General features: G+C 40.2%; 1 protein-coding gene across 1 annotated transcript in view; it reads left to right on the top strand.

Annotated features, from left to right (window-relative positions):
* The window catches only part of RYR2 (ryanodine receptor 2), an 803,099-nt gene that overhangs the window by 87,926 nt on the left and 699,243 nt on the right, over nt 1-15,930 (top strand). The gene's annotated exons all lie outside the window — the stretch shown is intronic.

Below are 15,930 nucleotides of genomic sequence, written 5' to 3'. Positions count from 1 at the left end.
CCTGGGTTGCAGTTTGTGGGGCCCCCCACCCCCCAGTTTTGGTGGCCTGAGGAGCCTAAGGACCAGCTGAGTTGGGCGCCTGGCTCCGTCAGCAGTGACAGCTGACCAAGGTCTGCGGACCGGCCTGGCCCCGAGGGAGCCACTAACTGAGATCCGCCTTCTCTTAGCCTGGACCTGGGGCCTCGCCCTTTCTTGTCAGAACAGAAAATAACATTCGTTTGTTAGCGATTTATAAGAACATCGTTACCTGACCATGTTCTGACTTTAAGAGCAAATGATCTGACACCAAGAAATTTGCAACAGCTAACCATGCCCCTCCCTCACCTTTCCTAGAAAAGGGCTTTTGCTGAGAGCTTTCTGGGAGTTTGGATATTTTAAGCTTGAGCTGCCCGTCTCCCTTGCAAGGCCCTCTCTTTGCTCCGAACTCAGATGTTTTGGTATCAGTTGGCCTCACTGTGTGTTGGACACTTTGAGTTGAATTTCAGTGACAGCCTGCTAGTAAACAGCTGTAAAAAGTGCTGGGGGTTGTTGTATGTGCTCCACGCTCATAAACTTCTTCAATCCTCAGGACATCCTGTGATAGTTTTGTTATCATCCCTCTTCCACAGATGGGGAAACTGAGCTGAAAAAAGGCAGGTCTGGGGCTAAAACCCAGGTAGTTTGGCTCCGAACACTTTGCTCTCCACTGTATTTCATCGTGGAAGGAAAAATGGAAATAATGAAGTAGAACTTGAAAAGTGGAGGCAGAAAGTTAGATCATTTTCTGTTACCAAGTAAGCAGTTTGCAGCATATTTAGTATGCAGACTCTCTGTGGTAGATGACTCATGCTTTCAATGCCTTATGTAAGGTTACTCAGTTACATTCAGTTTATTTTCAGGTATCTCCAAGAAATCTTAGCAACAGCAACCAAGGATGATGGAGCATCACTTCTCAGTTATCTTTGTGGTATAATACCACAGAGGAAAGTAAAAAAAAAAAAAAAAAAAGAGTTCCTTTAATAGAACTTCATGGGGAACCGAGGTTTCTCATTGCCCTTTGGCTGACCAATTCCAAAGGCACTGTCTCAGCCAGGTTCATTCTGCCGCTTGTACCTTACATTGAGTTTGGATTGATGGCTTGTGGAGGATCCTCAATTTTGATGGGCTTGTCTTTTGTACAGCTTTTGCTTTCAAAGCCTTTACCTGTATGGATACCTCTAGAGGATCTTTCCAAAACTGAATGCAGTCTTTCGAGGGGACAGCATGAGGCAGAGAGCTAGCAGAGCCTCCGTCCTGGAGGTGGGACCTGCAGGCGTACTAGCTTTAATGGCTTCCCTGTTTGGTCACTGGTTCTGGGGGTGCTGGGGAGGCTGCCCCGGCCAGAGGGTGGGCAGCAGGAGGCCCACTCAGTTTGTGCTGCTGTGCGCCTCTTGGTTCTTGGGAAGCAGGGTTGCAAACAAATAACTTATGTAACTTGAACATCCGTGACAAACTACCCTTCTACCCCGACCCAAACCACCAGCTTTGCCAAGTGAATTTAATTAATGCTGTTTGGTGCAGTGAAGTAGAAGCAATGCTCTGCGACGTGTCTAGAATGCAGTTGCCATGTAAAAAAGTGATGTGGAGGGACTTCTCTGATGGTCTGGTGTTATGACTCTGCGCTTCCAATGCAGAGGGCACGGGTTCCATCCATAGTCGGAGAACTAAGACCCCACATGTCACCTGGCAGGGCCAAAACCTGTGATATGCTGTAACACAGAGGTTCTTGGAAAAATATCTAGTGCAGGGCAGAGTTATATAAAGTGCTCAATAACCTTGTATTATTCCTGCTGTCATCTGCTTCCTGCAGTCACCTGGGCTGTGTGACAAGGTACATGCTGATCAGGAGGGCCTCGGTGAGCTCCAGGGCCAGATCAAACCTTTCCCTCTTTCTCCCTCCCTTGCTTTTCCCTACCATATGGGTTGTCAGACTCCCAAGAAGTTTGTAACGCGCTCACCCTGCTTCCTCTGGCAGGTCCTGGGCAGGCCTGGCATCTTGCAGAGTGATAGTTATTTAGGATGTGTGCTCTACGCGTTGGATCTTTCTACAGCAGGCTGTGTGTGGGAGGGAGAAATCCTGAGGGGAGGCAGAGGGTTTGCCTGTTCAAATATACCGCAGTGTGAAAGCCAAGGTTCTCAGTGCATCAAAGATATAGATTGGTGGCTAAAAAAGGATGCTGAGTAGAATATTCTAGACCTCTCTAGAGTATTTTAGATCCTGCTGCTGCTAAGTCGCTTCAGTTGTGTCCGGCTCTGTGTGACCCCATAGATGGCAGCCCACCAGGCTCCTCTGTCCCTGGGATTCTTCAGGCAAGAACACTGGAGTGGGTTGCCATTTCCTTCTCCATTAGATCCTGCTAGCCAGTGGTTTTAACCTTGCAAATTTTTACCTAGCTTCGTGAATGACCAAGTAACAAAGTTTTGTGTGTATGTCAGAGGGGCAGGGGTCTTCACTGTAACCTCTAGTTTCATTTCCCCTAAAGAACAGTTCTTTGCCAGTAGTAGGCGTCTGACTGGGGAGCATGGCATCACTCTGCCTGCTATTATTTTTAGCACCTTGTTGCCTGTTTGTTTTACTGGACTGACCTCTAGTTAGTTTTCAGCTCTGAAATAATTGACTAGAGAGCAGGCTCTGGGCTGCTAAGCAGTGTAAATAGTAAGGCTTTTAGTGGCTAATGTGAGATGTCCTTTCTGCTGCTAATGATTTCCCAATGAAGAGAAAGAACAGGTGTGATCCTGGGGTCGTGCTCAGTTTAGAGTTGACAGATGTCAAGGAATTTATGATCTTGCAGTTCACATAGTTTTCAGCAAATTGGCAACAAATGATATTTACCAAAGGGGAGGTTATTTGGAAAAATGGATTATTTTTTTAAAGCAATGCTCTTTAGAGAATAAATTAAGATATATACGTGGTCTACAAATTAGGCTGAAGGATCAAAGGAAGATAATTTTCTTTTTAATTGTCAACTTTGAATGGATTTTAACGATTTTAAGCAGTTTCTTTTCTAAAGTAAAATCTCTAATTACTGGGAAGTTTGCATGAGCAAAAATTTCTGTTTAACTTTTCATTGTGATGTATAAAGTCTATTAGCAGTTAAATAAGTAGTGAACACTTGTTTAATCACTGCCTAAAATAGGACATTGCCAGGGCACTACAGAAACCCCTGTGTGCTATACCCTTCCTGGATAACCACCTTCCCGACTTTGGCAGTGTGGTTTAGTGGCTAAGCCATGTCTTTGCAACCCCATGGACTGGCCCACCATTCTCTTCTGTTCATGGGATTCCCAGGCAAGAATACTGGAGTGGGTTGCTGTTTCCTTCTCCCCTGGAATTTAGTGATAATCGTTTATTGGTTAACTTCCTAGTTTTACCACTTTTGTGTTGAGGTATGGTACAATGTATCCCTAAGGTGTTTCTATTAATTTTTTTGTTCTTATTCATCTAATTCTGATAGAAAGAGTAGGTAGTCTCAGAGATAAGACATTATCATAATTGTAATTCTCCGTCCCAGTCTAGTTTTGTCATTTAGATATTTGTATGTAGAAATAAACATATGAGGTTTGATTAGGTTAGTGGCTTCCCAGGTGGTGCAGTTGGTAAAGAATCCGCCTGCTCAATGCAGGAGATGCAAGAGGCACAGGTTTGATCCCTGGGTCGGGAAGATCACCTGTTGGAGGAAATGGAAACCTACTGCACTATTCTTGCGTGGGAAATCCTGTGGACAGAGGAGCCTAGAGGATGTAGTCCATGGTGTCACAAAGAGTCAGACATGACTGAGCATTATGCATGAATGGTTTCATAGTCCTTTTTAAAGATAAAGTTATGAACCACATATAAAAATAATTTAGCATTATTTTGTAAGTTCATATTTATAAAATATACTCATTATGAAATGAGTAATTGAGAACATAGCAGCACATTGGCAATATTGGTGTGTTAACATTTGTAATTTTGTATACCTATGGCTGATTCATGTTGAGGTTTGACAGAAAACAACAACATTTTTTAAAGCAATAATCCTTCAATAAAAAAATAAATTAAAAAATTGTAATTAGGAGATCCCCTATTTTGGATGTAATCTTATTTTAAAGGTGTATAAAAGTTGATTATGCAGTACTCTTGCCTGGAGAATCCCAGGGACAGGGGAGCCTGGTGGGCTGCCGTCTATGGGGTCGCACAGAGTCGGACACGACAGACATGGCTTAGCAGCAGAAGCAGCAGCCAAAAGAAAAGATACTCAACATCCTTAATTATTAAGGAAATGCACATTAAAACCACAATAAGATACTACCTCACACTCACTAGGTTAATCCTAATAAAAAAGAGAAACGTGTTGATGAGGACAGGAAGAAATTAGAACCCTTACGCATGGTGACAATGTAAGGTTATGAAGCTGTTGAAAGCAGCTCAACAGTTCCTTAAAAGTTTAAACATAGACTTAACATACAACTCAGCAGTTATACTCCCAGCTGTATACACAAGAGAAATGAAAACATACATCTACACGCAGACTTGTACGCAAATGTTCAGAGCAGCCTTATTCATAACAGCCAAAGAGTAGGAGCAGCCCAAGTATCCATGAGTCAGTGGATGGATAAACAAAATGTGACATATCCACACAGTGGAGTGTTACTTGGTTATGAAACAGAATGAAGTACTTATATATACTGTAATGTGGATGAACCTGGAAAATACAATGCTGAGTGAAAGACACTAGACATGACCCTGTGTTGTATGATTTCACATATATGAAACGCCTAAAATAAGCACACCGTAGAGATAGAAAGTAGATTAGTGGCTGCCAGGGGCTGCGGGTGATGGGAAGTTTGAGTGGCAGCCAGGGAGTATAGTATTCATGTTGGGGAGTGGTAAAAATATTCTGAAATGGAGTGTGGTGCTGCTTGCCCAACTGTGAATATGCTGAAAGCCAGTCAGTTGTGCACTTTAAATGTGAATTGTATATGCCTAACACTTAATGATCTTCTATCTCACTTATCACTAGCAACTGTATTTTTAAAATATTTCTATTTCTATTCCTTTTTTATAAATAAGAGCAAAAAGCTGTACATTTTCTAATAATTTCAACTGCTCTGATACTTCTTTGTAAGTATGGCAGCCTTGACAAGTGGAACTTGCTGACTGGCAGGCATGGCTTGGTGAGGTTACAGCTCGAAACATGTGTCCAGAGATGCTCCCAAGTTCGGACTTGTGGAGGAAAAGGCTGTGTCTGTGTTTGAGTTAGGTTTGTTCAAAAGCTAGACATAAGAAAATTTACAGGATACGTTTGCTTGATTATAATATACATTTGAATGTGTATGTTTCTTTAATAAGAATTTTGATAAGTTTGAAATTTACTAGGAAAAGTAGAACCAAATGTTCATAGAAGCCTGAAGCACTATTGTAGAATGTAATTTATGAATCACTAGATTAGATCATATTCACAACTTCCATACTTTATTATTTTAGTTTAAAGCTGCACATGAGTATTTATTTGCTTTGATCCAAAAAAATTTGATGGATTGATATGTGCCAGCTAAGTCGAATAAGCAGTTGTGCTTGACTATTTGCATGATTATACAGTGGAAGTGAGAAATAGATTTAAAGGACTAGATCTGATAGAGTGCCGGATGAACTATGGACAGAGGTTCATGATACTGTATAGGTAACAGGAATCAAGACCATCCCCAAGAAAAAGAAATGCAAAAAAGCAAAACGGCTGTCTGAAGAGGCCTTACAAATAGCTGTGAAAACAAGAGAAAAGCAAAGGAGAAAAGGAAAGATATTCCCATTTGAATATATGGGAGTTCCAAAGAATAGCAAGGAGAGGTAAGAAAGCCTTCGTCAGTGATCAATGCGAAGAAATAGAGGAAAACAATAGAATGGGAAAGACTAGAGATCTCAAGAAACTTAGAGATACCAAGGGAACATTTCATGCAAACATGGGCTCAATAAAGGACAGAAATGGTATGCACCTAACAGAAGCAGAAGATATTAAGAAGAGGTGGCAAGAATACACAGAAGAACTGTACAAAAAAGATCTTCATGACCCAGTTAATCATGATGGTGTGATCACTCACCTAAAGCCGAACATCCTGGAATGTGAAGTCAAGTGGGCCTTAAGAAGCATCACTACGAACAAAGATAGTGGAGGTGATGGCATTCCCATTGAGCTATTTCAAATCCTGAAAGATGATGCTGTGAAAGTGCTGCACTCAATATGCCAGCAAATTTGGAAAACTGAGCAGTGGCCACAGGACTGGAAAAGGTCAGTTTTCATTCCAGTCCCAAAGATAGGCAATGCCCAAGAATGCTCAAACTACCACACAATTGCACTCATCTCACACGCTAGTCAAGTAATGCTCAAAATTCTCCAAGCAAGGCTTCAGCAATATGTGAACCGTGAACTTCCAGTTGTTCAAGCTGGTTTTAGAAAAGGCAGAGGAACCAGAGATCAAATTGTCAGCATCTGCTGGATCATTGAAAAAACAAAGTTCTAGAAAAACATCTGTTTCTGCTTTCTTGACTATGCCAATGCTTTTGACTGTGTGAATGGATCACAATAAACTGTGGAAAATTCTGAAAGAGATGGGAATACCAGACCACCTGACCTGCCTCTTGAGAAACCTGTATGCAGGTCAGGAAGCAACAGTTAGAACTGGACATGGAACAACAGACTGGTTCCGAATAGGAAAAGGAGTACTTCAAGGCTGTATATTGTCACCCTGCTTATTTAACTTATATGCAGAGTACATCATGAGAAACGCTGGGCTGGAAGAAGCACAAGCTGGAATCAAGGTTGCCGGGAGAAATATCAATAACCTCAGATATGCAGATGACACCACCCTTACGGCAGAAATCGAGGAAGAACTAAAGAGCCTCTTGATGAAAGTGAAAGAGGAGAGTGAAAAAGTTGGCTTAAAGCTCAACATTCAGAAAACTAAGATCATGGCATCCAGTCCCATCACTTCATGGCAAATAGATGGGGAAACAGTGGCAGACTTTATTTTTTTGGACTCCAAAATAACTGCAGATGGTGATTGCAGCCATGAAAATAAAAGACGCTTACTTCTTGGAAGGAAAGTTATGACTAACCTAGACAGCATATTAAAAAGCAGAGACATTACTTTGTCAACAAAGGTCCAGCTAGTCAAGGCTATGGTTTTTCCAGTGGTCATGTATGGATGTGAGAGTTTGACTATAAAGAAAGCTGAGCACTGGAGAATTGATGCTTTTGGACTGTGTTCCCTTGAGAGTCCCTTGGACTGCAAGGAAATCCAAGCAGTCTATCCGAAAGCAAATCAGTCCTTGGTGTTTATTGGAAGGACTGATGGTGAAGCTGAAACTCCAATACTTTGGCCACCTCATACAAAGAGCTGACTCATATGAAAAGACCTTGATGCTGGGAAAGATTGAGGGCAGGAGGAGAAGGGAATGACAGAGGATGAGATGGTTGGATGGCATCACTGACGCAATGGACATGAGTTTGGGTGGACTCTAGGAGCTGGTGATGGACCGGGAGGTCTGGCGTGCTACAGTTGATGGGGTCACAAAGAATCGGACACGACTGAGGAACTGAACTGAACGGATAGTGCAAACTTCTGAAAGAAGCACATGCAAATTTATTAGGTCAGTTATCACAGATGAAGTTGTGATTAATTTTTTCCACAGTGCTCTGTGAACCTGAATTCTGTCTCAGAAAACATACAACACTGATGTTCCATCTGAGGGTGTCTGACACACCCCAGCACAAAATCCAGACACCCACAGGTTTATTTATGGTCTTCATATAGAAGAGCAGGCAGAGGAGGCTGTTAGAGATGGTTTTGTTCAGATTTTTTTTTTCAAATAAGTAGTTTAAAAGTAGGCCCTCCTCGAATTTCTTGTAGTATGTAGGATGATTTTGCAAATTTGAATTTAAGGTGTATATCTCTCAATATGTATATAGATATATTGAAATAGAAAGGTTCTGGAAACGCGTGCACTGTTGGTCTCCCCTGTAGAAATAGATCGCAGGATTTAAATATCCTTCTGTTGATGGACATTTAAATTATTTTCTTTTAAAAAATTTCTGCCTACAAAACAGTTTTGCCTCGCACAATCTTGTTCATGTCTCCTTGTACACAGACAACATCTTCCAGACATGCTTAGGAATGGCTGAGTAATAAAGCATGCACACATTTTATTTTTATTGCCTGACTATACCTTCTAGAATTTCTAGTACCATGTTGAATGACACAGTGTTGCTGAGAATCCTGCTCTTATTTTTGACTTGAAGGTGTAGGTGTTTCTGATGTTTCTCTATTAACTAAGATTTTGTTGTTGGATTTTAATCGAATTCAGCAGGTAAAGGAAATTCTCTTATTCCTTGTTCAGTAAGATTTTTTTAAAAAAAATTAGGAACAAAAGAACAAAAAAATAAAATAAAAATTAGGAACGGTGGTTGAGTTTTGTCAAATACAGAGGTTTCTCAGCGTGGGGTCTTTGGTCTCATCTGTTCTACTGTTACCGAGTCCAGGCTCGTGCTGCTCACCTTAAGACAGGCCAGTAAATCGAGAGCCCAGTTGCTGGGGCAAGGCATTGCAACTTTATTCTGAAAGCCGGTAGACTGTGAGATGGACTCAAGTCCCAAAGAAAGATCCTGCCTGAGTTAGAATTCGGATTCCTTTTGTGAAGTCAAGCATTTCTTGGTTTTTGCCTCTGGAGGGAATGTGTTAATTTCTTCCTCCCTGCAGTCATTCACGGGTGGGCTTGGTCAGGATGTTTCCTGTGAGCTAAACAAAAGTATTTTAGCTTAATGCTCATTACCTGGGAGGCCGGATTCCCAGAGATGGGCAATTATGTATAATTTAAGTTTATAGGCTTAAATCCTATTAGTGACTATAATTTGTAAGAGAATACAAAACTCTTCCCTAATATACAGCTGAGCTCCAGGTCAGACACACAGAAGAGGCTCCCTACTGACGTTTTATTTTATCCTCTCCCTGTTTCCCTGGAAGCTGAGACTGGAGAGAGGATGTTATAGGCATTCTGCCTCTGTGATCTGCCACACATATGGGGACCAGTGGGACTGCTGATTTCTCTCTGCCTCTTCCTCTCACCAGCTCCTCGCGGGTGAAGACACCCACCAGCTCTAAATAGATTGAGACTGTCTTCCGGATTCTTTCTTCCTTGAAGAAGGATGGTTCCATAGCTCCTTGGTGTTCTTAAATTTAACATTCACAGTTTGTCTTGGTGAGTAACTCCTAGGTCTGTGACAAGACATTTGTAAATCTGCCGAGGCACAAGAGTAACCACTTTTCCCTATTGTTTTGTTGTCCTGATTTGGTGGTTCAGAAATTATGTAAAACATAAATCAGCTCATTCCTTTCAAGGCTTCCAGTGGCTTCTCTGCATTTAGGATAAAACCCAAACTCCTTCAGGTGTGCTAAGGTAACCCCAGCCTCTGGGCCCTGTTTGTGTGTCTGATCTCATTTGGTTCATTACCTTTCTCTAAAGCTTCCCTCTCGGCGTGGGAGAGCTTCTGCCTCCTGGTGTGGACTCCTGCTGCACTTCTTTGGGAGAGATTCCTTTAGTTACCATAGCTGCTTTGGCTAAAGAACCAGTGCCTGCGATTATGTCCCTGCCTGCTGCCTATAACCCCTGAAAACTGTCCACTGTGTGGTCATGAAAGACAGTTCCCTGTTGAGGCAGAGGCAGAATTTACGCTCCTAAGTTCCCCTGTGAAATCAGGGATGTTGGCTTACCCTACCTGCCTCCCCCCATCTCTGTTTTGCTAAGCTTCCTGGGAGCATATCCTTACTAATCCTCCTGCACATGACTCCTCCTTCTAGGATCTGCCCCATGGGAATCTGACCTGAGACCCCAATTCAATAACCCTTTGCCAAGTACTATCTGGGAAATAGAATTCACTCAAATCTGCTTTCAACCTAGAAATCCTTTGCACAAAGGGAATAGAGAAAGCAGTTTTACTATTTGAATAAGCATTAATCCCAGGTATCTCAGTAGTAAAGAAACCACTTGTCCAGTGCAGAAGATGCAGGGTTTGATCTCTGGGTTGGGAACATCCTCCAAAGGAGGAAATGGTAACCCATCCAAGTTTTCTTGCCTGGAAAATTCTATGGACAGAGGATCTTGGCAGGCTACAGTCCATGAGGTCTCAAAGAGTTGGACATGACTTAGCATCTGAGCATGCACGCAAGCATTAAACTAGAATGTGATGAGCTTCATAGGCTATCTGCTAAGAGTTAGTAAGGAAAAGGAAATCTCACCCTTTTATGTAGCCAAGTAGACACAACCCACTGCAAAGATGTTCTCAGAACAGACAGTAACTTGTCCTCAGGTGAGAAGATTTGAGGGTACCATTTATTACACATAGTTTGTCTTAAGCTCACCTGGTCATTGGATTGACTGTCACTTAATTAATTGGTTTCATGCACACAGGAAAAATTTTTTCTCTTTGTATGACAGGAGATAGTTTTGCATCTGGGAGCTGGGTGCAGCCCAGATAAGTGTGACTCCTACCCTCCCACAGAAACTGGGAGATGTTTCCATTCCAAAGAGATGGTTCTTAGGTCCATAAGAAAGACACTCCTGGCTCAGGAAGCTGGCAGAAGCCTTAGTTACCTTTAAAATAATTTATATATATATATTTATATATATTTCAAAGAGGCAACCCACAGTTACAAATTTTGCAAAGTAAATACTAGAAGAAAAGGGAAAGAGGACATCACTTCCCTTATCTTTAACAGTGAAAATTAAACTTCTTATTCTTACTTTTCATTTAAATTAAACTTCTTATTCTTACTTTTCATTTGCCTTTAAATCACGGTTCAGTCTTAGCTGCTCTAGACTCATATCTTCCTTCATAGCTTTTTGAGTATAATATTTGATACATACACAATAATGTATGTAACACATACCTAAGTTATAAAGTCTAGTAATAAAGTAAATATTTGTGTTCCTGGTGTTCAGCTTGAGAACTAACCTTGAGTTTCCTCTATTTGACCCCCTGACTTCCTCCCGGAGGAATTTCTCTCTCTCCTGAATTTTCTATTTATTATTTCCTTGCTTGTACCACATATGCATGTTTTTTAAACCTGTAGTTCTAAACTAATAGTTTAGTTCTGCTTAGTTTTGGACTTTAAAGAAAAATGTGCACTATAGTCCTTTGGGACTAGCCTCTTCCAGTTAGTGTTGTGTTTCTTTTTCTTCTTTTGTTAAAATTGACATCATTTTATTTATTTTTTATGATTTTATCAAGGTATAGTTTATTTAAAATGTTGCATTAGTTTAGGTATACAGCAAAGTGAATCAGTTATATAAATGTATATGTGTGTGTGTGTAGGTATAATGGTATGTGTGCTGGTGGTGGTTTAGTTGTTAAGTGATGTCCCACTCTTGTGACCCCATGGACTATAGCCCACCAAGCTCCTCTGTCCCTGGGATTTTTCCAGGCAAGCAGTTGGTTACCATTCCCTTCTCCAGGGGATCTTCCAACCAAGAGATGGAATCCCGGTGTCTTGCACTGGCAGGGAGATTCTTTATCACTGAGTCACCAGGGAAGCCCTGGACACATATACACACGTATATGTCCATTCTTTTTCTGATTCTTTTCTCATATATGTTGTTATAGAATATTGGGTAGCATTTCCTGTGGAATAGTGTAGGTCCTGTTAGTTATGTATTTTATATATAGTAGTGTATATATGTTAATCCCAGTATCCTAATTTATCAGTTTCCCCTACATTTCCCTTTGATAACCATAAGTTTGATTTGAGATCTGTGAGTCTGTTTCTATTTTGTAAATAAGTGCATCTGTATCATTTTTTCATTAAGCATTATGTTCCTAGGATTCACATAGTGTTGCCTGCACCTGTGCACATTAATTTTTGCCAGTTGCTAATATTCCACTACATGTACTTAGAAGCATATATTTATTCACTCTCCTTCCTGTGGATATACTGTCTGTGATAACCTATGAACTTTCTTGGTCTGTCTCCTGGTGCCATATGCAGGCATCTGTGGTGTATACCAGGAGTGGAATTGCTAGGCACCACATTTTATTTTCTTTACAGCACTTAAGCGTCTGAAAATATTTTATTTACCTGTGTGTTTCCATGCTGTCTGCCTCCTCCCCTCTTGCAGTAGTGTGAGCTCTATGAGGCCAGGCCCTTGGCTGCATCTCCTTTATATACACACTGGGTCTAGACCTGCTATCCATATGAACACTAGTGACCCGAATCTGGCTTTTCTGAATAGACCAGAGAACACTAGCTTTCCATTCTGGGGAAGGCAGTAAAGAAAGAAAAAAGAGGACACTAGGAAACTGATGGTTGCTAGTTAAAAATAGGATTTTTAAGGAAGAAATTATATGCCTCATCTGTATTTTTAAATGTAGGGGGTTTTGACTGTCAAGATCTATTATTAGTTAAAACTGAAGGGGTTTTCTCTTCCACCTGCCACTGTGAGTAAACAAAAATCATGTTCAAACCTTTGAATGCTCAGTAAACAAGGTAATGTCAGTATTGATGAGAATTTTAGAGTAAAATTTGCCGAGATCGTTATGCTGATAATAGATCATAACTGACTGAGGAGAGATCGGAAGTTAGCATCCATTTGGATAACAAATTTGATATGCAGTGTTGTCTTTGGTATAATGAAAATGCAGTCAATTGTTGAAGTTTTCGTAAAAAAGCCGTCTTTTTGGAATGAAGGAAAAAATATATCAGAGGATAGAATTTGGGAATTTTAGGGAGATGTCCCAGTATGATTTAAAGTCTAACTTCAAGGATTGCACTGTTTTTAGTCCCACATTTTTGTTTAACGTGACATCTCTAGGCTGTGTGTTGTCTATCCAAAGAACACACTGACACTGGAAAGGGGAGCTGCTGAATTGAGTGTGTGGTTTGTGGTTTCAGGAATGTTGTTAAGTTGACATGAAGAGAAATGCATGGGAAAGTTCCAAGAATCACTGACATGATTCTCCTGGGAACCCACTTCAAATATGTAGATAGCATTGCATTCAGCATTCCTGGAGCCAGCGATTCCCACTGTTTATAGGATGCATTTCTTCTCATAGCACTGTGCTGTATTGCCAGCTATTTTCATTGACAATCGAGACAGTTTAAATCCCTTTAAAATGCATTTTTTTTTTCTTTAGCCGGTCTCTGTCCACCAGTAAAAACACTTCTAAACCTTTCTGGGAGTTGGACTTGTTTGAATTGTCATTTTGCCAGTTTTTTTTTTCTCTTGGAGAATGTGTTAATCTATTTCCAGAACACATCTTAAGTAATCCCTTCATCTATTCTAGTAGTTTAATTTCTGAGTTTTAACATACAGATATATCATGTTAAATCTTTGAAAAAAGAGAATGATTTGGAGGCATACCTTCTCTTGGAGTTCTTTCCCCTTCAATTTTAGAATAATCACCTATTTGTAATTAGTTTAGCATCAAACAATCTTTTAAAATCTGAATTTGCCTTTCATTTTATACAAGCTTTAAAATTTGGGGGGGCTGTAAATGCCCTTTGTTCTAGGATGGGGATGATTAATGCCTAAACAGAACTCATAGTAAGAAGTCTTTGGGGTCAACCAGAAACTCTTTTTATGTAATAAAATATGTAATAATAAATAAATATGTAATAATATATTGTACCAGAAAAGATGAATCACATACTGAATTATATTTCTTTTTGACTGAGAGATAAAAAGACGTATAGAGCATTTTAAATTTAGTGTAATAATCGAACAAGCAGTGAGTGCCTTGTTAGTCTTGCTAATTTTGATAAATTTCTGTATTCCTGTTTGAGAGGAAAGGAGTCTGCAGCTATTCTGGTAACACTAACAATACCCAACAAAGGACAGCATTACCAGGGCATGGAGACAGGGGTGGAACAGACACACAAATCATCTGTTTAGGGTGTTCTTTCTTGATTTTTTTCATTTTAAACTTTATTTCCTCATGAATCCATCTTCCTCTTGCTCAGACGATGTCCATCTTAGACTTTCAACAGTTTGGATTTGTATAGGAGCAGTCATGGAATTTTGAGATTTCATTGCTGATCACGTTTTTACGTTTCAGTGTGAGTAGCTTCACTATGAGATTTCTGCCTCTTACACAATAAATAGTGTAAAATGAGCTCCTGGATTAGGGGAGTAACTTCTTCATTTGTTGTGTATCATCCTCATGGCATTCTGGTACATAGTCCTTGTGTCCTGAATATGTGGACATTTTGGAATCTTGGAACACTGTGGCATCAGAGAATCAGTCTTACCTGAAGAGAGTAGAGACGTGTAGGTAGCTATTGCTAAGTCTTCTTCTGTTGGGATAATAACCAAGCAAGTGATGCTGGCCAGTTTCAATGTTTCCTTAAACACACTTCTATTCATTTCCTTGGCTTGACCTTGGCCTTCCTATGTCACTCCTATCTGGCTTTATTCAGGACAGACTTAATTATAGTTAGCGAGCCCCGTGGTTGGGTCACCTGAAAATTTGATATAACAGGATGGTTCTCTCCTGAACTCTACCGTGTGTTGGGTCACACACGGATTGTAGTGGAGATGACATGGGCATGTACATGCACTTTGCCTAAAGTGTCCAGAGTCTAATAATAATCTGGCAGTGGGATAGATAGGTAATAAAAAATAGCTTCTCCTGTCTAAATTGCCTTTTTTTGGAAGATTGGTTTCCATTGATATCTGTGTATATGGTATGCTTATTGCAAGCCAGAGTTTATTAGAAAATGGATGGTCCATTTCTATCATGGAAGAATGTAGAAAAAATATGAGTTTTGAAGCCAACTTATTTGTGTTTGAATCCTGGTTCTGACTGTGTATTCTTGGACAGTTTACTTCGAACCTCCATTTCCTTACGTGATCATTATGCCTACATTGTAGGATTGTTGCAAAGATAGAGATGATGAATATAAAAAAAGCCTAGTATGCAGTATGTATTCAACGGTAGAAATTATTTTTATTATCATTGGAATTGCCTTATTCTGTAAGCTCTAGATAAAATTGCCTTATTTTTCAGAATTTGGAGATATCTATTACCCTACTCAAATGTTGTAAACTGTTTAAGTTGTTTAATTTTTGTGTTCACTTCTGGCTCCAAGCTCTAGCTTCTTCCAGATCAGCTTTTCCTTTAGAGTGAGCATATCAAGTTGGAAGCATTGTTCAAAGCATTGGTGGGTGTTCAGAGGGTCAAACGTACCATGAGATAGTACCTCCAAAATGAAGGCAATAGTTGATACCACATGTGATAGAGGACACATTTTTTTCTTTTTTTAGATCTGGATAGTCTGTTCAAAAGATGCCACTTACATTATTTTCTATTCTTGTCTGTATTCTTGAGATATTTGAAAGTTGCAAGAAAATTTTAAAGGAGCTAGAGTACGGGCATATGAGAAGTACTTGAAATGGAGAGTTAGTTTATAAGGCTGTTTTGGTGAGACTTAGGTGTTAGGTCTCCCAAGCATACTTGCTATGAAGTGCCGTAAACAAAAAAAATGACAGTTTGCTTAAGATTAATCATAGGCAGCTTTCTGAAAGTGAGGGGAAGAGTGCAAGACAGAAGCAGAATAATATTGTTAGCTCTCATTACAAGGAACCTGAGGGTCTTTTTTTTTTGTAGTGTGAGACAGAATTGTCTTCCTTTTTTTTTTTCATTTATTTTTATTAGTTGGAGGCTAATTACTTTACAATATTGTAGTGGTTTTTGTCATACATTGACATGAATCAGCCATGGATTTACATATATTCCCCATCCCGATCCCCCCTCCCACCTCCCTCTCCATCACATCCCTCTGGGTCTTCCCAGTGCACCAGGCCTGAGCACTTGTCTCATGCATCCAACCTGGGCTGGTGATCTGTTTCACCCTAGATAATATACATGTTTCGGTGCTGTTCTCTCT

The sequence above is a fragment of the Odocoileus virginianus genome, chromosome 7 (genome assembly GCF_023699985.2).
Source record: "Odocoileus virginianus isolate 20LAN1187 ecotype Illinois chromosome 7, Ovbor_1.2, whole genome shotgun sequence".
NCBI lineage: Eukaryota > Metazoa > Chordata > Mammalia > Artiodactyla > Cervidae > Odocoileus > Odocoileus virginianus.
This window is presented reverse-complemented; position numbering and strand designations above follow the sequence as displayed.